The 26,358-nt window shown below is 43.8% G+C and overlaps 1 protein-coding gene across 3 annotated transcripts in view; it reads right to left on the bottom strand.

Annotated features, from left to right (window-relative positions):
* LOC311441873 (contactin-4) overlaps positions 1 to 25,767 on the bottom strand; it is a 297,643-nt gene extending 271,876 nt beyond the window's left edge. For 2 of the 3 annotated variants that reach the window (XM_084530449.1, XM_084530447.1), the window contains exon 1: positions 25,632 to 25,767. The gene's annotated coding sequence lies outside the window, so the exon portion shown is untranslated. Of the gene's footprint in view, positions 1 to 12; positions 87 to 25,631 lie in introns of those variants that run through there. The other variant, XM_084530448.1, reaches the window with a different exon arrangement.
* Positions 25,768 to 26,358: the final 591 nt, after the last annotated feature.

Here is a 26,358-nt window from a genome sequence, read left to right on the forward strand (position 1 = left end):
GGGCCAACTCACTAGGGATGGGGCCTGGAGAACCCCTGCCTGCTTTGCTCTTCAGTGTGGTACCAGCAGCCCACCCTGACCTCCTACACAGAGCCAGTCACCCTTTGCATGCCACCTTCTTTAATAAGCTCCCGAGGATCTCAGTCTCCTTCCTTTCCCTTTAGGTGTGTCCTCATCCACCAGTGGTACCCAGCTGGGTGCAGCAAGGCCAACACCTGGGCAAAAGGAGCAGTGGGTACACAGCCTGTTGTCATTAACAGGTTTTAGTCCTGCCATCGGACCTGTGGGGAAGTGCTGGGGTGGGGAGAATGTTGATGAGGGAGAAAACCGGAGTTTAAATGTAGCTTTGATGCCATCTACCATTTGCTTCAGCAGCGCAGGAGAGGCATCTCTCGCATCTCCTCCGCCAGCCCCAGCAGTGAGATGATTGCTATCTCATAATGTTGCCAGACGGTGTAAATCTGACAGTGACACAGCTGGGAGCTATTTTGTTAAATGCAGAAGCGGCACTGAGTAGTGAAAAGATACTGTCCCTTGAGCGTACCTAAGATCCTTCATGAAAGTCAGGGGTCTGACCCGCTGAGCAGAGAAAACCCGTCATTACCAAGGCACCCAGCAGCTCCTGCCCAAGAGCAGACACAGACTATCCCACAAGATAACACTGTCCTTCACGCCACTCAAAGCTGCTTTGTGAATCCCAAATATCTCACACATCTTCTGATTAGAGAAACGTGAATGCTGATGAGCAGGCGTGGAGTGAGCAGCAGCACGGAGCTGCCCTAGCAGCGTTGGGGCTCTCCTTTGTCCCCCAAGGCACCTTGCAGGATGCATAATGAGGTACAGACTTGTCCCAGAGCTGTTAGACCCAAGGTTTCCCTTCCATAACATGCCAGGCGGACAAAGGCCCCTGTAACAGAGATCCTCTGTTATAGTAATTCTTAGGAAATAGTATATTTCTTTCAAAGGACGAGTACTGTAGGCTGGGGGATGTGATGGCAGAAACAGGCCGTGGCCTTGAAGTCTGACATCAGAGTGACCGTCAGTGGGGTGATGGAGGAGTGAGGAAAGCAGCAAGGGGAAAAAAATTACCATCACAAGTACTGGATGTGAAAGCCACCATTGCCCTTCATGCCATTCATAAAGTATACCTTTAGTAGGTATTACTGTAATAGGGTAATATTTTTTGTTATAGCTGCTCCATGGAAAGCATTCATCCATGCCAGGAACGGAGGTCACTGTCTCGCTGCTTCCTCATGGGATTTCTGTTCGACAGACCCGATGCTCTCTCCTATTACAAATTCCCTTTTTAAGGATGAGGAGCAGGTTAGTATAGGGAGATAGGGAAAATATTTTAAAATGGAAAACAAATACAGATCAAAAGCCATGTGCAATTCTGGAGGCCTCAGCTTGCAGATAGCTAACCTAACCCACCCAACTTTGTCCAGACAAATGGAATTTTGGACATAGAAACTGTTACACACATTGAAAAGGAAGAAAAGCCAAAAGATTTGCAGAAAATGCCCCTAATTGCAATTATTTTTACTACGTACAAATACATCACTTTCTTTACAAGGTATAAATAACTATATGCAATTACATGCTAATTACTTACAATTAAATTGCAGTGTAAATACAGCAATGCACAAAGATAATCAGATGGTTACTTGTACAATGTAAATTAATTGATAACAGGAGATTTACAATTGCAAATTAGAACGATTACATTTTGAATACTATGTTAGATGCTAGGTATTACATGCAGTTAATCACCGAGCCATTTTTTTCCCAATAGGGTAACTTTGTGCACGACATGGGGCAGCGGGTACCCCACTTTAGGGTGACAAAGGGAGGACGTAGGTGACAATTCTGTAAGCCAGCACGTACAACCTTTGCTGTTCTTTGCAACATAATTATCCTACATAATTTCCATCATTATCTGTTATCTGAAACGTTCTCCATGCTGCTGGCAATAGGATACTTAGTTCTGATTAGCTTTGGAGAGAGAAATTTCTACAACCTTATCTTTCTCTTGCATTTCTGATTCCCTCTCCCTTAGCTCCATCCGGCACTCAATTTAGTTTCACTTGTGTGGCCATCTACAGCTATAAACACAAATTGTCTGCAATTTTACGCCTTCAAAATCCTGGGATTTTTTCATTATTTCACCAACATGCAGAAGGCAGATTTACCATCTATTCATAAAATAACAGCAGTGGGTGTTTTTGCTGCTTACTGGAATTTGTTTGTCCTTTCCTTAAAGATTGTACATGCCTCTGTGTTTGTACTTGTGTTATCCTAGAGCATCTGCATGCTGTCCCTGGTTTCTGCTAGAAAAAAAGATGTCTGCAGTAGCCATTTGTTGATTTTCTATTGAATTCTGTTTGAAACTGAAGGTGGTTCTCATTACTTTCTTATAATACAGTGAGGATACCAATTTAGCTACATTGACCTTGTAATGATGTTTATTTCTTCTTGTATTAGTGCCTGTGTTGAGCATAGGTTTTATTACTAATTCTGGATCTGTGTTTTGCATTTTTGGGGTTACATGAAGCATCAAGTAGGTTCGTTGTACCTGCCTGCGTGCGCCCAGCAGCCTTGAATTAAGTCTCAGTTTTAGTCCTGCTATAGTGACTGAAGGGATTTTGAGATGCAGCTGAGTTGGTGGGACAGTTTTGCTTAAATGTCCCTGATCTGAAAGTTACAAATCAGACAGATAATTTAACACTTCATCAGTGTCAAATCAGGCTGTGACATGACAGTAACCTGGCCTCAGTGCAAGCACTCACAACATGATGACCAACCTCAACCACTCAAAGTAACTTTCAACATCAATTTGTGAGAGTTGAAATTTTTTGCCTTCTGGCTTATGACACTTTCTGTTTCATTGTATAATTAAAGTCTCTCAAACTTCATTCTGCAAATAGCAAGAAACTTATTTCAAGTGGGAGGGGAAAGAAAGTTCACCATGCTGTACCAACAGAAATAATTAGTTCCTCCTAGGATAGTTAAGGCATGCACTGATTAAAACTACAACTGCACGTTTGTACATTAGGAAAAAAAAAAAAAAAAGTAGTCCAAGTTGCAAAGAAAAAAAAAAAGACAGTTTAGTAGTCCAAATCGCTGAATTTTTAGTATTTTCTCAATAAAGATAAAAATGGTGCCAGAAAAAATTACTTGAAGCTATTGTCTCAGTTCTCTCTAAATTAGATTTTTGTTACGAGAAAACTCGTTATTTTCAGGTGATAATTGCATAACACTTTTTTTTCCCCCTAAAATAATGTATAAATCCAAACCAAATGCCCCAATAACTTTGAAAATACTTCCTAGGATGTGAATTTTTTCCCAGACATTGCATCTCTTACATCTCATCATTGCAAGCCAAAACCTGGTGTATCGTGGTGCTATGGATAACTGGACTAAGCTCAAATGCAGAACCTGCAGAAGTTGCACTGCAGATTCTCATCCCACTGCGGTACAGTTACCAATCTAACTATACAGGTTCATCTATCTTACTAGGGTAACAGTGTAATAGTTACATTAGTATTTGCCCTGTAATGCTTAGCAGAAAGTGAAGCATTCGTGCAATCTACACTGGGGTTATCAAATTAGGCACTTTTGGATTAATCTGCTTCTGGATCATTTTTTTGCCCCTACCGATTGCTTAGTTTGCATTCAAAATAAATTCAAAACTTTGTGTTATCCAGGGAAGTAGAATTTCTGTCACTCAAATTTTGAAAAAAATATTTTTTATTGAAAGGCGTCCCTTTCTGGAGCTCCTACTACATAAGACATAAGTATACGAATATACAAAAAAGCTTCAATTTCTGGGAAAGGGTCTTCTTAAGGAAGCTTTCTCCAAAGAAGCAACTTCAGTGACACCTTTTACCATCCATCTGAATACTGAAGGGAATAAGCAGTACACCAGCAGGTGAGTTGGAATTTGTCCACCTCAAACCCCGAAGTCCAGGTCTTCTCACTGACAGGGGAAGCAAGGAGAGGGGAGCTTGCCTGACTTGTTCTCTGCAGATGGCCATAGCAAGTGAGATGCAGTGAGATCTCCTGGCGCTCATGACTGCAGGAAAGGCGAAAGGTGAGAACAAACCTGTTGTGAGCAGAGCACTAGATCACCTGGAGCTTGGTTTGTACTGATATGGAAAGGCAAGGCCCAAGAGCACTCACAAGCAAAGTGTACTTCTGGTTTCATTTCCCCAGGGGGTCAGGTCACAAGAGAAGGACAGGAGAAGACCAAGGCATGGTGGCCCAGGTAGATGAAAAATTCATTTTCTGTGGTTCGGTTAGTATCTAAAGTAGGGGCCTGAACGTGTGACAGGATAATTCCACTCAAAATCTCTATTACATTTTTCGCGTACAAAATAATAGATTAGCAGCTCTGTGATCTGTAGGTCACAGAACGAGCAAGGCCACGTAACCTGCGGGTTAAACATGCGTGATTATATATGGCTTGTTAGAAGTATGACTGAACTAATTGATGGAAAAATCGTGCTGCACCGAACTGACCTTATTATTGTTCAGATTAAGAAAAGGTCCCCGCAGAGCAGTGACAGCCGCAGCTTCAAAAGTGTTTTCGAATATAATGCAGCATTTTGCCAGCATGCAGAGATATTTCACGCTGCAGTCACCCCTAACAGCATCCTGTATCAGACGACAGAAAGGACTCGCCACCCATCACAGGGAGACCGCGTGGTAATCCTCCGAGAGACACCGTACTGGCAGCATCATTAAAATGCATGACATACACTCTGGCTGCTATCAGATCAGCGGTGCATGGGAATATGATGTCTATAATAGGGAACATACTGGCTCCAACCTTCATATTCATTTGGGATACCTTTACTACACCGGAGTCGGACTGACTGATATCATAAAGGGGAATGGGCCATATGTACAGGTCTCCAGTTGGCAAGCTTCACAAGGAAATGAAACCCAGGAAGCATGTGAGTAGCTTTTTACTGCAAGTCCAGCTGAGAATGAGGTTATGATTTTCAGTTTGCAAATTATTAGTGTATGCATATAAAGGCTCCCTTGCAAACAGAATAGAATGAAACAGAGCACATTTTACTTATTCTTCGGCTCTATTATATTTTCTCTGTAGGAGGTGAAAACTGGCAATTACTCTTGAAGATGCAGAGATAGGAGGACAGAACATAAATCAAAATAAAAAGAATACAAATATCTTCTCCAGTTATTCAATGGATATTTATTCAACCAAGGTGCTTGTGAAAGACTGTTATAGCAAACCACACAGTACATTACAAGGAGTTTCTCTGAGCTGCTTGGCGTTACTTGGCAATCAGAAGAAAAGAAAATGAGGAGAAGTGACTATATTGTATGCAGCATACGATCCAAATAAAGCCATTTGGAAAGAAAAGGTCAGTAGCAGCCAGGCTGACAAGAACAGTATTTCTACAAGACGCAGGTAGTTCAGTGTAAGAACACAGATGAATTTTAGGAACACACACAACAGTTCTATTCTTGTACTCTAACGGGATTTTTAGGGAAGAGAGGAAAACATTCACACAGACTAAATAATTTTAAAGACCACACTCTTGATCTAAAAAAACATTTGTGTACTTGAAGGTCAGAATTCAGATGAACTTGCTGGAATTCATATTCATCAGGAAGAAACAAAATAAGTCCTGGGAAGCCCATTAAAAAAATATAATGTGCTTTTTCCTCAGGAATTACTCTGAAATTGGGTGTCATGTATCTGACTTAATGCTCTAATGGTATGACTTGAACACTAGAGAAGGATTTACAGGAAATATCTGTTCCTTATCTGATTATAGACGGAAACCAAAGTCTTGCCGTGTGACACTCCAAGGTGGCTTGCTGTCAACCTAAACCTCCAAAATTAACTATTTATCATTGGATTAAAACAGGGCCCACTGTCGATCAGATGCATTGTTTGAGCTCAAAGACTACCAGACCCCAAAGGAACAGACAAAAGACACAAAGGCAGGCACGAAAATAGAGAGGCACAGAAAAAGGAGGCGACCTGCCCACCATTTCGGAAGAAGAAATACAACACCAGCCCCTCGGGCCAGTCCTACAGACTCTGCTGCTCTCCAAGGTATAGGCTGGTAATTGTGACAAGCCAAGCTTGGTGGCAGTTGTGACCAGAACAAAACACCTTTAAGAACAATTTCTGTATAAGAAATGATTCAGGAGATTGCCAGCTATCAAGAAATCATTCAAAAAAATCTTTTGGAAAGTCTTTCGTAATGGAAAATGCAGAAGCTCATCACGAGAGCCTCGCTTTTCGAAAAGAGCAATATGGAGTTTTTGTCGAGGTTAGAGCTTTGCAGGTGTGATTTTATCTTAAAAGCAGGTCCTTGAAAACAACTAGGAGCACGCCAAGGAGGCACATGCACACTTCAGGGAGCTTGAAAAGGTATCACGGTGTACAGCAGGAGATAAATTGTGAAAGCAGTTAGGCGTGCAGGGTGCAGGACTCGGTGCAGTGCCTAACAAACCCTGCAGCAGAGCAAACACTGCGCAGGGCTGTGCTGCCTCTGGCCAGCCCTCAGCCTCTGCTTCTCTCCCCAGGCCATGTGGCATTGCTGAGAGTAGTCCGAAGGATTTATTACGCACTTGCTACACTCAACTGGATTACATTCAGTTGAATGAAAACAGTACCACCACCAACGCATATGCCCACAATTTATAAAATCTACTGGTAGTAGTTGAAAGGGGTTATGTTAAAGGACCAAGGGAAATCCAGGGAAATTCATAAAAGAGTGTCACTTTTCTGTTAAAAACTTCAGCAGTGCACTAAGGGTGGAGTAGAAAAGGAGGAAGGTTAACTCTTTTTTCAGAGTTAGTCTGCCACAGAGCCAGCTGCAAAAGCAAAGCCGGGCAGGGATATCTCTCACGGGAGCTGACAATTATTAGAGGGCAATACTAAAAGTCAGTGTTGGGAACCAGGCACTCCATCTGTGGCAGGACCAAAAAAAAAACCTAAAAACCTTGTAAATGTTTGGAAAAAGCTGGGTTTAATTGGAAAAAAAAAAAAAAAAGTGGCTTCTGAGGAGAGCTTTGTCTTCTTGAACCGCACAGCCAGCAGCTCTGCCAGGCCACCGGGCACAGGCAAAATTCTCGTGAGGTGCCAGCACAGGCACAGGTAACACAGAGACAGGAGGCAGGGAAGAAAATAAGAGAGATATTCAAGCATGCATAACTTCCCTGATGGGGTATTTCCCAAGCAAATGTGTCGTAGACTGAAGACTAAAATTGCTTTTTTAGCAACTGCAAAACTGAGATTATTTATGCATGAATGCAGCACTACAGTGCCATGGAAGTTAACACTGAATTAATTCCCCTGCCTACTGACTTAAAGGACCAGGTCACAGCCTTGTCAGATACTTTCACATGTCTGAGTGGTCCTCAGCAGACCAGCTCCACTGCTCCCTAAGGTTTGTGGCCATGCAGACAGCTCGCAGGCAGGGGCTGACAAATCTCTGCCATCATTTTTTCTTGCATCCAGAGACATCTGAAGGATCTAAAGGATGCCCATAAATCCATGGACCAAGCACCTGCAACCTCCACTGCCACTTGCAGGGCTGCTAGAATCACCTGATCCTTCCTTAACAGCATTAAAGAACCCATGGGATTGGGAATTCAATGCTCATCTCTACTTTCACCGGTGCTAGATACCAGAGTGCCTTGTTATATACCCAACAACCACCAAATACTGGGTAATGCAACATATGCATGGTATTTGCACAGTGTGGGGAGTAAAGATCCCAATCCATCAGCATTTAGGTGTTTATCTGTCACTCTGAAAGTTGCCCCCTCAAAGTTTTTTATTTTTAAATATACTTAATTCCCAGGAGGTTTTCACATTTATTTAAAGATGCTCCATCTTGAGCACAGAAGTCATGTGTCTTTGCCCAAAACAGTATGCACATGAAGGAAATTCAGACTGACACGATTTCAAGACTGCAAAGACAAACTGATTTAGCAACACTGACAGGCATTTATAAGAAAAATAAAATGTGAATCTAATTTCAGTCTACCATACTGAAATAATTTGCAACGTGTTTTGATGTCAGAACATGAATATTTCATATATGAACAGCATCTTGTTCAGCTGCGGGATGCTTCCAGACACCAGCGAGAGGAGGTCCTGGGAGACAGAAGAAGCCTAATTGCTATTTTTCAGTGAGCAACCCAACAGTACAGTAACTTTCAGATCCTTATTGACTTCTTAACTGCTTTGCCAACTGTCAATATGTAAAAGTTTAGAAGTAAAAATCATGACTGGACCTTTCCTTCTAATTAATGGCTATATTGATCAGCCAGGATTTCCTCCTGCCTTAGAAAACACTGGATTTCAGAAAGGTCCCTGCCAAATAGATATTTATACTTATGGCTTGCTTGTAAAAAGCAAAGCCTGAAATCTCCAGCATGCTAACAGCATTGCTTTTAAAAAGTGCACTGATAATGAACATCCCAATGAACTAGGGCAGAGCTGGGCATTTAAGGTCTCAAGAGCTTTTTGTTTTGTTTTGATTTACATTGAGTTTCAAGGTTCAGCAGTTTAATAGCCAGCATGGCCACAGTTTCATTTCCTTCATTTCGAATTTAGAAAAAAAAAATATCTCAAGGTTACATCTCAAACAAGAAATCAATCCCAAATTCAACCTGGCAGTTAACCAATGTATGCAGAAAATAGAGTCCAGTTACTGCTGAAGTTGTGCTGAATTTTGCTACAAAACATTTGCACAGCCCTTTAAGTTGCCCAGTATCTCCTGGACTAAAAATATAAGCAACCGAAAAAATGCACATAATTTAAATGACACTGAATATTCAATAATGCTAATGACCTAAATATTAGAAGCTGTTTGATGTGTATTTCTGAGAAAATTGGATTTATCCTTGACCTTTGCTTACTCATTATTTTGTCTACACATAATTAACACATTCATAATATCACATAAATGCCACTTATTGATACTGTCCCAAAGGCAACTAGTTATCTGGGAAGAACGTGGACACATTAGCATTTACTGACTCATTTAGCTTCTTTTCTGCATTAAGCTGAAGAAATCTATTTGTTAAATCGCATGGAAATGTATATTAAAAGGCAATATTTCATCAGGTAATGCTTTAGGATCTCTCAGACACCAGCTACAGTAATTTCCAGGGACAGCTCCAAATGAGGGCGTCCGCGACCCCTGCATTGTGCTGCTCAAGCAAGCAGCCAAACAGGCTCAGATGATGGCACTGCCATGCGATTGTACTTACAGGCTGTAACTGATAGAATTTACTTTCTTAATTTTCATAAACTCACCCTGACAAATAATAAAGATGCAAGCAGAGAAAGTTGCTGTGTGTACTGGATAAAATCTGCAAATTTCTCTTCAGTGACTTGAGCCCACCAAAAAGAGCAACAAATATATTGCTCAGCAAAGCCTGGGGTCAGCCAGAAGTTCAGGTATTCATTCATGTTACGTAACATCTCTTACCTACAGATTTCACTGTTCTGTGGGTTGTTGAGTATCTGTAGTAAGAACCTGGCAAAGGAGCTATGCAAAATGAGTAATAATCTTGAATCCTCTTTTATAAACCTGAACACCTTCTCCATTATTCATCAACACAACCAGATATTCAGGGCCACAAAAGACTACTTTCAGCGTTTTGTTCACTGTACTTAGATATTTTTTTTTATTTTTTTTCCCTGAGAATTATTCTGAAAGATTTCTGTAACCAATATCTGGTAAAACACATGTCAACACTTTGGCAGGGCTGGCAAATTTTGAGCAAGCTTGAGATAAATTTAAAATGGAATCTGGACTAATTAATGATTGGAGATGGAACAAAAACATGATTTCAGCATCTGACTAAAATGGAACAAGGCAAAACGCGAGAAGCTGGCACAATTGCTGCCAGGATCGGGGCTGTGTTAGCAGAGCTGAGGGCTCCCCAGCTGCAGCCGTGCACAAGTGTGCCCGTGTCACACCCCAGGAATACGCGCAGCGCTGGCTGCAGCTGGAGCAGCAGCACCCAAAGAGAGATGGAGAAGGGGGTGCTGGAAATCTGCACCCCGGGTACATGACAAGGCTACAGGTGGGGCTCAGAATAATGCATTGAAAGTTTGCTGCTTCCAAGCTGGACTCTTTCTGTTCAAGAAAATAAATTGCCAAAAAGTGCTTGGTAAACAGGCAAGGAATACACCACATGAGGCACCAACTTGGAAAAAAAAAAGAAAAACAATAAAGCAAGTAACTGCAACTAGGTTTTTGTTTTGTACTTTTGTGATAGAAGAAGGAACAGAAATGAAATATAACCTAAGCAAAAAAGCAGGTGATTTAAGGAATCAATGCACAAAGTTACCAAGTAAGCAAAGCTGTGTGCCAGAAGAGACCCTTCTGACAGATCCCACTGGAGGATATTCTGAGCATTTCAGCATTAAAAAATAAAAAAATCATAAGCAGCCTTGGGCAAATCACAGATTTTTTCTCTGCTAATGTTGATTTAAAATATGTAAATGTATTCACAAGCTAGAAGGTGTGGATAATGACTGTTAAACATGCAGAACAGTGACCATTAAAAACAATAGCAGCAAATACACAAAAGAAAGCAGTTTTCAAATTTGATTTTTTCTACTTTCACCATGGAAACCTTTCTCTCAGCACTAGTATCAAGTTCAGCTGAAGAAACACAATAGGCAAAGTTTTACCCTCCTTTTTAGCTTTGTAGCAGAGGACAGAATTGAAATAGGTGTGTTTGTAATAAACCATGCCTTGTTTTCCATACAAGTAAACCCTCAAACCCCTCACAAATCAGGAATTGCCCATTACAAGTTCTCCATTCTGTTTCAGGGGAAAGTATTGAAAAGGGATAACCTGAAGATGAGCTGAAATAAAGCCAAAATGGATCAACTTCATTGTGTGCCCAGCCTCCCTGCACAACATGCCTCTGCTCTGGCAGGAGCTGCACACAAAATACATCTGAACGTGTCCAGGGGCTCTGACAAGCTACTGACAGGTGATGGATGGATCAAACCCAACATCTGGAATACCAAATGCTAAGGTTCAGAAGCAAAGGGAACGAGTGACAGAGGCAGAGGAGATGAAGGGATGGAGGAACCTTGGCAGCAGAAGACTGAGTCGCCTTTTCCTTCGTGAAGAGGATAATGAACAGGTTGGTGGCAGCAGGATGCCCTTTCAGCAGTAAATATTGGTCTTTAAAAAAACCTTTGCAGTGCTTTTATATTTGCCAGGAGTGTCGCTGACACAAGGAAGGTATTTCAGACTTCATGAAACTTAACTGTGACCAATGATAACGGGTGTCTGAGTCAAGGTGTTATCACATCTGAAATGCTCTCCCAGACCAGGAGCCCAGCCCGCTCATATTACCAACACTCTGCCACTTTATTCACTTCCTAAAGCTGTGAAGGTCACCTCAAAGGCAATTTTATGAGTTCTAAACATGTTCACATTCAGAAAAGTACAAAAAAAAAAGTGTTTTAACACATAATATGACTCAAAGAGTAAAAGGATTAAAAGAAGAGAGGGAAAAAGAACACATTTTGGATCAAAGTCTATGTTCTGCTATGAGACACTCCATCCATGCAGTTTTTAGAATTTTTAATAATTTGGTAGGTTTTATCATTAGCAAATATAAATGGTGTTATAAATTAATTCTCAGAGGTGTCCTACTTCGCTGATATTTTCCACTGGAGAAAGAAATTGCTCAGAGGGAAGTTTCCAAGAAGTAACACTTCTATAGACTAGTACACACATCTTTTTATTACTGCAACTTCCTCTCCCCGAAGCCCAGCGTAACTGCTCTTTCTGCCATGCTTCTATTTTCAGCTAATATATTTAGCCATTTGCAGAGAGTGGAATATGAGGAGCCATCCAAAATGGACACACATTTCCTGTTTGTTTTTCAACAAACTAATTCCACTTTCTTCCACATCCTGCCCGTACAAATGACATCCTTCCTACAAACTAGCCTACAAGACCACAGCAGCATTTAGCAGTCAAAACATAGATGCTCATTATCTGCTTCTCTTTCTGCTATCTACATTTATTGGCCTCCATTCTCCTTTTCTTTTCAGCCTACACAGTATTTGGGTCAGTAACTTTGAATTCTTTTACTTTTGCAGTCTCTCTCACACACTGTCAGGTGTGATGGGAAATACATCTATTCTAGTTGTGTTATTAATTTATAAACATTTACAAAAATTATACAGGAATATACTTTGCAAAACCACAATATCCTTGGGATAGATGGCCAACTGGGTTCATAAATACTTATCCCAACTTTCTCCCTCCTATTTTCAGATTTAATATTTAATTTAAAGTTTGTTTTATTTTTTTTTCTTTTTTTCCCTAGAAAAGAACTCTAGGAAAACAAAAAAAAAAGAAAAAAAAAGAAAAAAAAAAAGAAAAAAAAGAAAAAAAAAGATGCTTGGTTAGCACAGGTTAGCACAAGGGAAAGAAGAAGAAGGATGAAGCTGAAGAAGTTATTTTTCCCGCTCCCAAGTCAATCCTGTGGGAAATCAGTGCAATTCAGGGGGCTTTTTTTTCTTCCCAACCAAACATCTAAGTCAGCTCATGTTCATCTGAAACTCAGTTTACTTTAGAAAGGCTAAAGAAATGAAGCAGTCCATCAATTATTTAAAGTGTTTGGCCCTGATCCTGTCAGGGCTTAGGTACACGCTTAATTTCACTGCAGTCTCAAAGCCAGAGCCTTCCAGCCAGAGGCTCAGCCCGTGAAGTGTCTGGAAAAGAACATGCACAAATCGGTGGTTTTGTCCAAAAGCACACAGTCGTCCTGGCCATGTGGGAAGGGTGGTGGGAGCCAGTGAGGCTGAATTCACACCGGGCTTCTCGGGGCATGGTTCCAGCCACCCTGGCGGTGCCCCTGAGCTCAGCCACATCCACTGGTGACCACGGGGACCAGAGCCAGACTCGGGGTGTGGAGGTGGGCTAACGAGTGCCTGGGGATGGGTGCCCATGGGCTGCACCCCAGGGTGGCTGAGCCTTGGCACCGGCACAGAGCCACAAGTAGCCCCCAGGCCTTTTCAGCAGGGATGCAGAATACTGGTCTAAGAGTTCAGGAAAAGGAGTTATAATACATATAAAAACATAATACATATATAAAAATAGAAATGTGGATGATACATACCGTCTTAGAAGTGAATCGCAAAGGAGAAAGGCATTCATCTGTTCTACAGAACTTAACTAGCTACTAAAATTAGATATTGTCAGTATAGTTATAAAGGATTCTCTGCAGTTGGATTCAAATATTATACAATATTTTACATTTTATACAATGGTAATGGACAGCACTACATTAGTATAGGTATTATCAGGTTCTCCTATATGAATGCTTATGCCTACTCAAAATGTTTTAGCTAGTTAAATCATACTTGGTTATACATGTATTTTCAAAAACACATTATCAATTCTAGGTATTTTTTGTTTTAAAGCAAGTATTCAGAGAGACCTTTTACCTGACTATTTCAATGTCCAGAAATCAGCAAGGCTAGGGAAGGACTGATCCAAAGCAAAAATACAGGTGCAAAAAACCCCTAAGTCTGTTTTAAGCATGAGACCGAGTTATGATGCATCCCGTCGGGGATAAGAACACAGTGTGAAAAATTCTCCTCTGCCATAAATGTATTGTTTTGAATAGCCCTGTAGCCCAAAATTCAAAGAGTTTGGATAGACCTTTTCAGAAACTGCACTGCCTAAATATCTCTGTGTCTCTGACCATCTCCATATGTGTGCCTCTGTTCTTCACCTCTGATAAACCAGCATGCTGGTAGCCCACGAGACTGCCACATGGATAATTAAAGACCTGAAATTTTAGGCCTATTCAGAGTCTGGTAATAAGGGTCAAGTAAGTTCCTCATTTCGATACAAACTACTCCCACTTCACCCTTCAGGACTTCACAGGGTGTTTTCACAGGATCACAGCGTAGTTCAGTTGGAAAGAATCTGCAAAGATCAAGTCCAACTGCCTGTCTACTTCAAGGATAACCAAAAATTAAAGCATTTTATTAAGGGCATTATCCAAATGTCTCTTGAACACTGACACAGGCATGAGGCATCAACCACATTGCTAGGAAGCCTGTCCCATTCTTTGACTACGCAAAATGTTTCCTAGTATGTAGACTTGGCCTGCCATTCCCACACAGCCCATTATTGGGTTTGTCCATAGCAGACACCCATGACAACATCTTCTTTACACCCCTTTAATCCTCACCCAGAGGCTCCCTACCACATTGTCCCTAACTTTTTACTTGCTTCTTTCTTTATTATTATTTTTTTTTAACAGACTCCTGCAGCTTTAACTGCTTTGCAAGCTCTGTGCCTCTGCAATGTATGGGGCTGCCATCTCGGGTCTGCCTGAGAGAGAAGCTAAAGGATCCAGAACCAGAAGTGCCATTTTAAAATGTGACCCTGAAGTTTATTTTTGACAGATGGATTTTCTAGGTACAGAACTGTGTTATCTCTGTAATATCTGAACTCAATTTAAGTTTGATCTATAAGATTATTTTCATTTCAACCCCTTTGGACACTTGCAACAACAATATTTCCCTTCTCCCTACACGAATCTAATTTGGTCTTGCACTGCAACTCTGCTTAGAAAGCTGTTTAGTGGCAATGTTTCAGAAATATGAATCAAATTTTCTTGAGTGAAATAAAATTAGCTACCCAGGAAAGGATAATCCACTTTTCTAGGGGCAGTGATTCCATATTTTAGGTAATGGTTCTAAAATACAATAATAATCATAATAATAAAATGGTTCTGAGATACAGTGGGTGCTGATAGCAAGCAGGCTATCAGAGGTAGCCTTGCTGTCTCTGAATATGCCAAAAATGACTGCAAACATTAGCTGGCTCACAAAGCTGTGCACTTCCACCATAAATCTCAGAACTTCCTGACATCAGAAAGCAAAGGAAAAAGACAGCAGCTTAATAGCTGAGGGTTTGGTCCCAGGGCTGGCTTTAATTTGCAGAATGCTCCAGTGCCACATTAAATGCTTTTAAAATGTGATTTGAAAGATTTTCCTCTTGGAGTTTTTTCATGTTGCAAAAAATATTTCAGTGAAAATGTTTGTAACACATCGTGTTGGGCACAGGCTGACTGGTGGAAGGCCCAGCTGGGGCGCACTGGGGTTTGGTGCTCAGTGTCTTTGCAAGGATAGGCAAGGGGCTTGCTGTCCCTGACCCTGTGAACCACATGTCCTCTCCAAGACTATTCATATGCTGACATGTAAGAAACTGAGGCACCGTGTGGAAACGTGTGCTCACTGCCTTCTTCAGGCAGAAGGGGCAACCTCTTCCCTTTGGCAGCAAGAAGGAAGTTCCTAGAGGATGGCAGAAGATCTGAGTGGGCTGGTCCAGCTAACTGCCCTCAGTCCCTCTTCTTCTGAAGCAAGGAGTCTTCCCTGAATTCTGCTGACAGAGGAGAACCATAACTGAGTCTTCTAAGAGATGTTATCTACCACTAACTACATGAGTGACATGGCATGAGACACTATGTGCATGGAGCCACCACAGCAGTATATGACACAAGAACTAAAGTAAAGGATAGAAGAAAAATCAAAATGAAGATTTTTTTTCCTCGCCTTGTGAAGTTTTCCTGCTATGCTCTATGCTTTGCCCTTTTTTCCACTTTCTCTCTAATTCCCATAGTTTTCCTCTCCCAAAGCAAAGAGGCAACAGAGCCTGCAGACGTCTGGTTTCTCTAAGTACCTTCTGATCATCTCATGAGCACAGGCTGCTCAGGAGGAAACTCAGAGGCACGGCTGGTCAGGCAAGTGTTTACAGAGAAACAAATCTGAAGTAATTAAATAAACAGCAATACAAAGATTGCCCTGCTCTCCATTTATGCTAGCTGCTGCAGATTGGGTTCCTTTGTGTAATGTTTGCCCAGGAGCTGTGATGTATCACTTAATCTACTGTAAGGACTCTGTTCATACACCCTGAGATTGGCCAAAGGCTGCCAGCTCTCAATTACACAGGGCTGAACAAACTGAGAGAGGGTATTCCTGAGCTATTAGAGACGGGCTTTGCCTATACAGGTTCTAACTTCAGTGGTCCAGGAGACTGAAGCAGAAAAGCAGAAGAGACACTGCAGTATGGTTGGACTTTATACTTACACTCTTGAAAAATACTGATGACCTTGAAACCTGGTCTTCAAAGGAAAGAAACAGAATTGAAACCAACACCTCCCCCCAAAACAAAACAAAACAAAACAACAACAACAACAAAAACACCTTTGCTGGAATTGGGTTCATCTCCTCTTAAAGGTGTCAGAGTTAGAAAAAAGAGATAAGCTCAAAAATCAGGGCCAGGGAGACATGGAGCTGCAGACCCCTATGGGCAGGTAAGTTCCAATACTCTAAAATGTGATGGCCGCTGACAGTCAGGAGAAAGATTTATGTTTTAAAACAGCCTGCATAAATTCAGACATGGACAAACCTCACTTGCAGTAGCCCAGACTCAGGGAACCCTTCATCTGAAGGTGATCAAATATCTGCTCGAATTGCACACCCCTTCCCAATGGCAAAATGCTCAGAGATGCTATGTAATAATATTGTAAGTATTACTGGCATGCAGGTCTTGTGGCTTCAAGTTCTCTTTTGCCTGTGGATGACACTGAAAAAAACATTTCTGTTAAAACAAATGCATCATGCTCCCAGAACAGCTTACAAGTTTTTTTTTTTTTTTTTTTTTTTTCCTCTCCTTTAAAATCTTTCCTAGAGAAGTACTTCAAACCCAAGAAGTGCCAGTCCCAGCCAGTTGGCAGGAGGGCAACACTTCCCAGGGATAACGGACACACAAACTCCTAATGCACACACTTGTTGAAGAAAACCTTCAGCCGGTGAGACCACACCATTTCCAGCTTCCATTCAGCTGAGCAAGCAAAGCCAGGAACCCATTAATTTGCTGCATGAGTTATGGTTCCCTGCAGCACCTTTTGTTCACTGTCAAGGTTCTGCAACAATGACGAATGCAGCTACACTCAGCCCCAAACTCCAGGATTTGATATACTAAATCATTCCAGATATTAAATGTCTCGGTGATAAGCCTGGCAAATGAATTCCTCTGGAGCCGACACTTTGTGCTGTACACGAGGCAGGAGAGACTCCCGGTACAGTCCCATGTTGTCTCCTAGAAAATTATGTGGCTTGGTAGCACTGCTGCTCCCAGGAAAGAAAGCAGAATCCCAGGAAAATTCACATCATTTCCAGTAGCCACTCAAAGAAGCTGCAAATCTGCATAAATAACTGAGGAAGCAGAAGGCAGTGTGGGGAATTAGGAGCTCACCACTTATTCCTATTTTAATAGCACGAGCTGCACATGCATATAAAATTTCCACTTTCCCTAGTAAATAAACAGAGAAGACTGCAGCAAAATAAACAAACAGAACCCAGCCAGAATGCCTAAGCAGCAAGACATGGGCAGGTTTTTAGCCATATTCTCATCAAGCTAACTATTATTCTTCCTTGTTTAAAAAAGATCTCCCTTCAGCCACAGCTCACCAAAGTCAAGAGAACTAAATAAATTTAATCTTAACTAATCGGTAAAGAACATATAACTTTTCAAAGGAATCCTAAACCAAAACAGATTAAGGCATACAGAGGGTGGAACAAGTGATGCTTCATTTTTAATTTCTCAAAATCACCAACAGATATATCACCATGGTTAACACTGGGAAGATTTTGCAAGCTTCATAAACAATCGTGGCATTAGCCATTATCACCCAAGTACAAATTAGTTTGACCTTTTCAGCTTTCTCATACTGGGCTTCCTTTTTTTCCACTTGACTTGAGAAAATATCGAGTCAGTCCCTGTTCTGCACTCGTCATTCTCAGATGTATCTGACTACTGTTTTTCCCTCCATCTGCAATTACAAGAGGCCCATCAAACACTGAATTCACCTGAGCAATTCTTGCACTCCAACCAGCATGTTACTGCAGCTCTGCAGGAGGGACCCAACTTTGTGCTAAGCATTGCACTGTATTTGCTTGTTCCATCTCTGCCTCCCTGTTAAAATGGAGAAAATGTGTGATACGTTCCTTTAATATTTATCGTGGGAAATGCTGGCAAACAACATGAAAAACAGGCAGCAATTGAAGCAGAAACATAGAACAGTGTGAATGACCATGGCCCTGCTCACACAGCTCCGTGCCTGCAAGAGGGGGGACAGCAGTGCTTTAGTTCAGCACTGCGGATCACCCCGTGGTGAGAGGGGTATCTTCCTAAAGCATCTTCCACTTCTCCCAAGTGAAGGAGCTGGGAGCAGAAAGTCACTTTGTATATGAAAAGAGCATGACAGGGTGTATATGGGAGGGCTAAGTGGGAAGCACCTGTGGGAGCTGTGGAGGCAGAGGTCAGAAGGAAGGATGCTCAGTGCCTGTCCCTCCTGTCTGCAAACCTTACCCTGCCACTGACAGATGCCCACGGAAAGCAGAGCTGGCAAAGCAGCGTGGATTTCTATGTGGATTTCTGGAAGCCCAGACTAACACTGAGCATCCTTAAGACACGAGCACATCCCCAGAAAGCCTTCTTACAAATCATCAGGGAAGAGCTGCACACCGACAAGGCTCCCTGATGCCACGCACCTCCCAGGACAGCTGCTCTGTACCGGCTGGGCGCTCAGTGCCCATGGTCACTGATTTCTGCCAGGTCTAAAATCATCTCTCGTGAATCATCAGCACTTTCTAACAGCACGTCTGACTGCACTGGCTCCAGCAGAGGAAGCCTCGTGAGGTCTCAATCATCTTGTGTGGAAATCAAAAGAGCTGGGAAGGAGCAGGGCGGGCAGTACCGGGTGAGAGGACCTGCTGCATCGGGCTGTGTGAGTGAAGACAGCAGCAAGTACAAAACGCTGGGCAAAGCTGGGGTAAACTGTGGAGCAGAATGGCTCTGTGGGTTAGTAAAGAATCACAGCACCGATGGAGGAAACAAGTCGAGGAAAAAAACAATGCGGTTGTGTATGTGTTCTGCAGAATTACAAATCCTGAGCAAATTACATGGGGGAAATTGTGTGCGGGGGGTCATAGGCTTCTGCAGCAGCTGGGAGGGGCAGCAGCCTCCCTAAATCCCCCCAAATCCTCCTCCCAAACCTGTGAGAGCGCAACAGTGACAAGACGAGGCTGGTAGCTGAGTGCTGCCCCTGCGGGATCAGGCTCAGCCCAGGGTGGGCACTGCCATTCTCAGTGGCACAGTCCTGCAAGGGGCCGGGGGGAGAAGAGCCCCAGCGAGCTGTTTTAGAAGCAAAACACAATGAAATACAATAGGCTTTTTATTCTGAGCAGAAAACATTTAAGACACAGAAAAAAAAAAAAAAAGTTACTGAAATGTGGCTAGAATAAGAACAAATCTAACCCCAAATAAATTGCATGGAGAAATCACCAATCTGATGTATTTACACAATTCATATTTACTCGTGCATATCAAGGCCTGAACAGAAATCCAGTGCTGTACACTGCTAAGAGCTGATTCTGTCTGAAATTACTCTTCTGCTGTACTTCATACTTCATTCATTTCTCCTTCAAGCTATACATGCACAACAGAGGGCATTATACATCTCCCTAATTGAACAATACAGATCAATTAAATATGAAAAGTCATTCTTGGACTAAAACCCTCTTAGGCAAATGTTCTGCTCTTATGCTAAGTAACTCTTTTTAGAGCTTGGAGTTGAGTGCTGTTCAGAAGCTTTTTTCAAAAGACTGGGAGACAAAGACCAAGAAGATTCATTCATTCATTCATGACAGGATACAGAGCTTTTGCCTCCATTTCACAAGAGCAGGGTAGTAGTGATAAAAAAAAAAAAAAATTATTTGATGAAAGCTATTTGCTACTCTGTACAGGAGGTGAAGCACCCTCATCTGCTTAGCACTGAACATGCTTCTCAAACACATCTCGTGGGTCACACCAGTAATACAAAGTACAGTTATTCAAATAATAATATGGAGAAGGAACCACATGAAATAAATTTATGCATTGTCTGTAGCCCACCACCAACAGGTTCCTCACACATGTGCTGTATAAAATATGGTAGTCCCACCCAAGATCCAGGAGTGGAAGATGCAGCACTTCAGCAAGTAATTCACACTCTTGATGGTGTCAGAAACCCAGATGTCAACAGGCAGTGTAAAGCCTGCCTGACAGCAGCTCAGCACTGCAGCAGTAAGCCATAGGAGATGGTTATTTTGCCATTAACCCACCAGTACATGTCCTTCACTAATGTACGAAACTGGACTGTAAAAGATTATTGACATAAACCTGGTACAAACCTAGAACAGCTGAGATAACAGAACCTGGCTCAGGGTTCAGAGCAGAACCCAGTTTTTCTATTGACTGATAATTAGCAAAGCCCAGAAAGGGGGAAATGGCCCAAAACATGGTTATGAATCAAACTGGGAAAAGATCTCTGCTCAGGGTTTTACAGCTATCACCAAAAATAAGTGCAAATGGGAGATCAGAACCATTAACATACAGCCATGAGCAGGGAAAGCAGCAGTCACTAAATACCCTGTTGACTTTCACAGATGGCTAGTTGGGTTTTCACATTCCTATTATTGGAAGCATAGAGATGGAAATGTGTTTAATTGTTTGAGTATGATATTGTTTGTGAGTCTTCCCAAATAATACCCTCTTATCTGCATACCAGTTTAATAAACCATGCACTTACTGTTCTGTTAAAAAATACTGATAGGTTATTGCTATTCAGTACTCGAAAATTAAATTACCATTCATAATACAGGTTTTTCTATTACAAACACAAAGTATGGTATTTATTTCCTTTCTTAGTCTAATTGACTAAGATGACCCGCTGAACCTTATGTAGATTGGGTTTAAATACTGCATCTCTTCATTGGCTAAACATTTATGTAAATAAATTGTAAACACAGATTTTGTGCGAGGCCTAAAAAGTTCTTACACAGATAGGGTTTAGAGAAGAGAAAACCAATCTGGAGTTTAAGCAGGTCATCTCAGGACTCTCTTGCCTCCTGACCAGCTACAAATGCCCACTGCAATCACATCTTTTACCCAAGACCTCACCGGTCCCGTACGTGACCCTGTTGTAAGGCAGCAAGTCCCAGCAGCTCGGCAGTGTCCCTTTGCTTGGTGCAGCCCCCTGCCACTCCCAGCACATTGGTCAGGAACACTGGCAGAGGTGTGAAGGGCACAAATTTGGACCATGCTACTGGTGAACAAGGTTTGTGAAGGGAGAAGGAACATCACAGCATGTTGGCTTCTTGACTTAAAGCCTAACAGTTGGTCTTTCAGCCTACTCTGCAAAGAAGAGTGGGAAAAGTCCAAATGAGATGGCTAATAACAAATATGTCCAATGAGTCCCACCGAAGTCTGTCTCAAAGCCTCTGGAAAAACAAGGAGAAAAGATGGTAAAGTACCATCATGGTAAAATTTATTTGTGTTCTGTCTGCACGTCGATGCTCAAACCCCTTGCCGTACCACTCAAGGAGCCCTGATGGAGATCTGATTTTGCTCAACTCACTTTTTCTCCCCAAATAACTATGAACTCATTCCTCAGGAATGACTTTTAAATGTCCCATAATGCATTTTATGAGAGCTTGGTACTGGAAATATCAAAACATTTATTCATTAATAAAGATGTTTGGCCATATCTGAGACATCTCCAGCCAACTTTCAAGTAACAGAGCATCAGCTGCTGATCAACTGGGAGTTTATGGAAGGATTAACAGAAAAAATAAGTGTTGTAGAAGCACATTTTTGAAACTGATAGTTGTTTAACACAGTTTTAAATAAATCCTTGTAAAGTCAATTTAAAAAATATAATAGTTGTAGATTATTTCCTTGAGTCCACATCATTTATTTTTTTTAAGTGGTAAGCGTGTCACTTACCTTACTGAAGTCCAAATGCTGATACAGCTATGCTGTGATTAGATATCACAGGGAAAAAAATTACATTGCAGAGTCCAAACTTGCTCCTTATGCTTTAACTTCCTAAATATGAATCATGAATATGGATTACAACACCAGATTAATTGTTTTTAAACTGCTTTGACCCTCTTGGTCCAGAAGGTCTGACTTTCAGTGATTTAACTCAGCAATTCAAAGAAAGAAAACTCTTTCTTTTTCTTGCTGTCATGCTGAAACAGATTTTTATCCTACAGATTAAGATAAAAAGTGACTGCTTGTATCCAGGGAAAAGCAAAGAATGAAGTTATTTCCCAAGTACAACACATACAGTACTGGAAACACTGTTTGGTGCAGAAAATATTGTTGTCTTAGCTCATAATGAAACACGAACCTTGTTTATGCTAAGACTGTAAGCAGATTTGACATGAGAGTTTTTATTTTAATATCAGCATTTTGGGTGGATGATTGTAGGGGACAGGGAATAGTGTATTCTCATGAAACATTAAATTGGGTGGATGGCATCATTATATATTTGCTTTGCTAATAATAACAAGAATGAATCACTACTGTCATGATATTCATATTTATATTTGATTAACCACTGTAGCAGATAACAGTAAAGATGTGTGCAAGTTTAAATCTTGGCAGCACGCCTGGATTAGCGCTCCGGAGTTGACATTTGTGGATTTCATGTGATTCATGTTACTTCCCTGGGTTTGTGATTACCTTCCTGTCAGGGGCTGCGCATCACTCATGCAGCAAGCAGCAGACTCACAATTTCTGCATTTGAAGGAAAACTCCCAACTGTTGCACCAAGCCCTGCTTGAAATAAGCCCGTCCTCTTTGTAAGAACAGGGCTGAGCAACGGGTCACAAGCAAAATCAAAGGCAATGTGAAAACAGCTTTTACAGGGACATTACCGGGTCACTCTAGGCCATGAACAGAGGTGTGGGAAGAAAACCCAGACTTGTTCTAATCTAGCCTGGCTAAAAATAGAGCTGTGATGATTTATGAACTTTCAAACACAGCAGAGGACCCGCACGCAGGAGCAGCCTCTGCTGTGGTGCCCGGGCTGGGGGCTGCGGTCAAGGGGGGGGATTTGGGGGGGTTCGGGGTGGCTGCCCCGACCCCACTTGTGCGGAGCCCTCTGGGGGCAGCATTGCTTCCAGAAGGCTCCACTTTCGGAGACCACGAGAAAAAATGAAAAAAACGTGCTCTGGGTATCCTGGGGCTGGCATGCCTCCGGCTCTGCCTCATCTTTACTCCCGGTGTGGGTTTTGTTTGTTTGTTTTTAAATCAAGCCAACTAAGCAGAACTGTCAGACAAAGCCAACTCCCTGATTCAAGGGAAATAAATTACTTGGTGCCAGAATATATAAAAAAATATATCCTAAAGTTTTGCAAATTTGGCAAAATTCTACAGGAGCTTAACAACTACACCTGGTTTCATAGGTGCCCCCGACAAGTTAACACAGACACATATTTTAAATCAAGGCAATGTTAATCCCACAAACTGTAAAGGCTGAGGATCAGATGTGGATATCAAGGAGAAATACTTCTCTGTACAGCAGGAGGTGCAATTTGGGAGCCAAGGGGGGTTCTCTCACCAGCCTCTTGCTGTCTTGCAGTGCCACTGCCTTTGCCTCTGGAACAAATGCTCCACAGCTGGTGCTGGAAATTGGTACTTAGGGAAATACCCAGTGGAGGGATTAACACTCAAAATGCACCTACAGCCACCACAAGGAATGTCCCACAGACCATTCAAGAGGGCTTATGCCACACCACTGCCAAAGGGGTCTCTGTGGTCCAGCATGGGGTGCCAGCACCCACCACCACCCACCACCCAGGGCACACCGAAGGCACACTGCTCCTTGTCTCAACCCATGGGGACCTCGGGCAAGGGGCTGTGGGGATCCAGACATCACTGATAATGCACTAGGGCACCAGTCATGTACAGTTCAGGCTAGAAAGAAATATTGTTTCATTCTGTTTAGTGTTTGGATGCTAAGGAAGAAGTGACGTAAAGCAAGGTAAGCTTCTCTTCTGCTGTCTTTCGCATCCAGTGCATACAGCTTGTCCTCAGGTAGAACAGAACAAGCTTAAAATTCTGGGGACAGTGGATAGACTAGAAGAAAGCTCAGCTCCACTGCAGCAGGTACGCATGGGGAAATTCCCAAGTCACCCGAGTTTTGCCAGGCTCATTCAACTCCAGCTCTCAGCAGGCACACTGCGCTGTATGCCTCCAGGCTGGCTAACACTCGGGGCAGGAGCCCCCCAGGAGCCCCGGGATGGGTGCCATTTACAATGACACACAAAGTTTTTGGTGTAGCTTCCTGCAAGGGGTGCGTTCACTTGGTGGGAGCTGATGAAAAACCTCCCGAAATCAGGCAAAACCCGGCAGAGGTATTTAGCTCAGCTCAGAGTTGAGCGTGGCAAGGAAGAGGTTGCTGCACCCAGCTGAAGCCATTGTCTAAAGCAGGCTGCTCTGGGAAAATTAGCAGTGTGCACACCCCTAAATGAGGCTGTACAGCGAGTAAAAGAGGGATTAGCCATGTAAAGTAAGTCCTTTTGGTATTAGATTAAAAGGGGGGAGGTGACTTTGAAGGATTATTCAAGAGCCATTTAAGCAGTTTTCAGGGATTTACAAACGCAGGGTAAAAAAACGCGAGCTCGCTGGGTCCAGCAAAGAAGCCAAATGAGTGTCCTGGCCGGGAAGGCAGCAGCAGGGGCTCCAGGAGGAGAGGCTGGAGCGGGCTGGCCCCGAGCGCAGCAGCGGGGCCCCGCTTCCCACGGCCGCGTGGGGCGCAGCTGCGGGCGGAGCGGGGCCGGAGCGCGGCGGGGGGCGGCCGGGGATGCTCGGGGCTACCGGGGAGCTCGGGGAGGCTCCGGCACCGGGCGGCCGGGGGCTCACGGAGGTCCCTACCCTCGCGGAGCGATCGACATCCTAGGACGAGGGTCCCGAGCCGTGCCACGTAAACAGGGGGATGCGCAAGAGCAAAGACAAAACCCGGCTCCTCTCCATAGCCAAATGTTCCCCGTGTTCCCCGCACCTCGGGGCGCCTAATCAACATGCTGGCTCTTAATCCTTTGCCCACATTAATCCAGAGAGAGGAAATGAATGCACTGCTGCAAGACATCAGGCTGCTTTATTAAACCCTCCTCGCAGAAACCAGCCCCTGCTTAGTCTAAAAGGTGATGGATAATTAGTATGTAAGATACAAACTATTTCCACTTGTTATGCAAGCTGCATCGTTTAATTTGTAGTTTAGAGAGCAAGTCACTCCTGTCTGGGATAAATAAAACAACATGCTGCATTATGTTGCTCACGACACGGAAGCAACATCAGCCAGGAGAAAGCCAAAGAAGCCAAAACTCGAGCAGGAGAACGCTGGCTGCATCAAGCAAAAAGTTATGCATGCATTTCTGCCAGCCTGCCAGGGAGCATCCCTCCGGCGGCAGAGCCGCGCACACCCCCCCGGCCCCAGCCCCACGCTCCCCACCGCCGCCCCCAAGCCCCGCAAAGGCCGGCTCTGCCCGACCCCGGCTCTCCTCCTGCATCCCCGAGGAGCATCCCCGGCGGCGGCGCTCCCCGAGCCGCTCGGCATCGCGGGGACCGCTCCGCACCCCGCGCTCCGCACCCCGCCGCCGGTTCTCTCCTTCATCCCTGATTTCATTTCCACCTCCCCAACCTGCCTCCCTCCTCCCGGCACTGAGCTGCGCTTACCTGGACGGGGCAGGGGGCATGCTGGGCTGTGCTAGGCTGGGCTGTGCTGTGCTGGGCTCGGTGGTCGCTGCCTGCCCGCCGTGCGCGGAGCCCCGAGGTGCGCGGCTCCCGCAGCAGCCCCGCGGCCGCAGCATTGAGCGGCAGCGGCCGGGAGCCGGGCAGCTCGGCGCAAACCCCACCTCCCAAACCTGCGCCGTGCACGGGGGGCGGGCGGAGGAGCGGCGGGTGCGCGGCCGCCCTTAACCCTTCTCCCACCCCGCTCCCCGCAGCACCGCCGCCGGGGCTCGGCCGGGCACCGGGCGGCTCCCCCCGGTCGAGCTCTGCCCGATACAGTCCCGGTGCCAGCAGCCGGGGAGCCGAGAGTCCCCCCGGTGCGGTGCTGGACACCTCAGCGCTTCTCCGAAGCTGCCTCCGGTAGCGCTGCCAGCTTTGCCGTGATTGTGCTCACTCTTCCCAAGCTGCCTCCCTCCACCTGCCCAGTCCGCCCTCTCCTCTCATCCCCTCGCTGACCCTCCTCGTCCAAGAAAAGAGAGTGTTTTGGGCAGAGAGCTGAGCCCGCAAGCTCCCACCCGTGCCCCTTGCAGCCCCCTCACCGCTGCTCCACCAGCAGCCGTCCTGCGCTGGGACCTTCCCCAGGGTCGCTGGTGGGGGTCTCCACTTGTCACTGCAACGCAAATAATGAGGCACGAGCTGCTTTGAAAGTCAGGGTTTGAGCTTAATGAGCAGA

Source organism: Aythya ferina (assembly GCF_964211825.1).
Source record: "Aythya ferina genome assembly, chromosome: 10".
In the NCBI taxonomy this organism is placed as follows: Eukaryota; Metazoa; Chordata; class Aves; order Anseriformes; family Anatidae; genus Aythya; species Aythya ferina.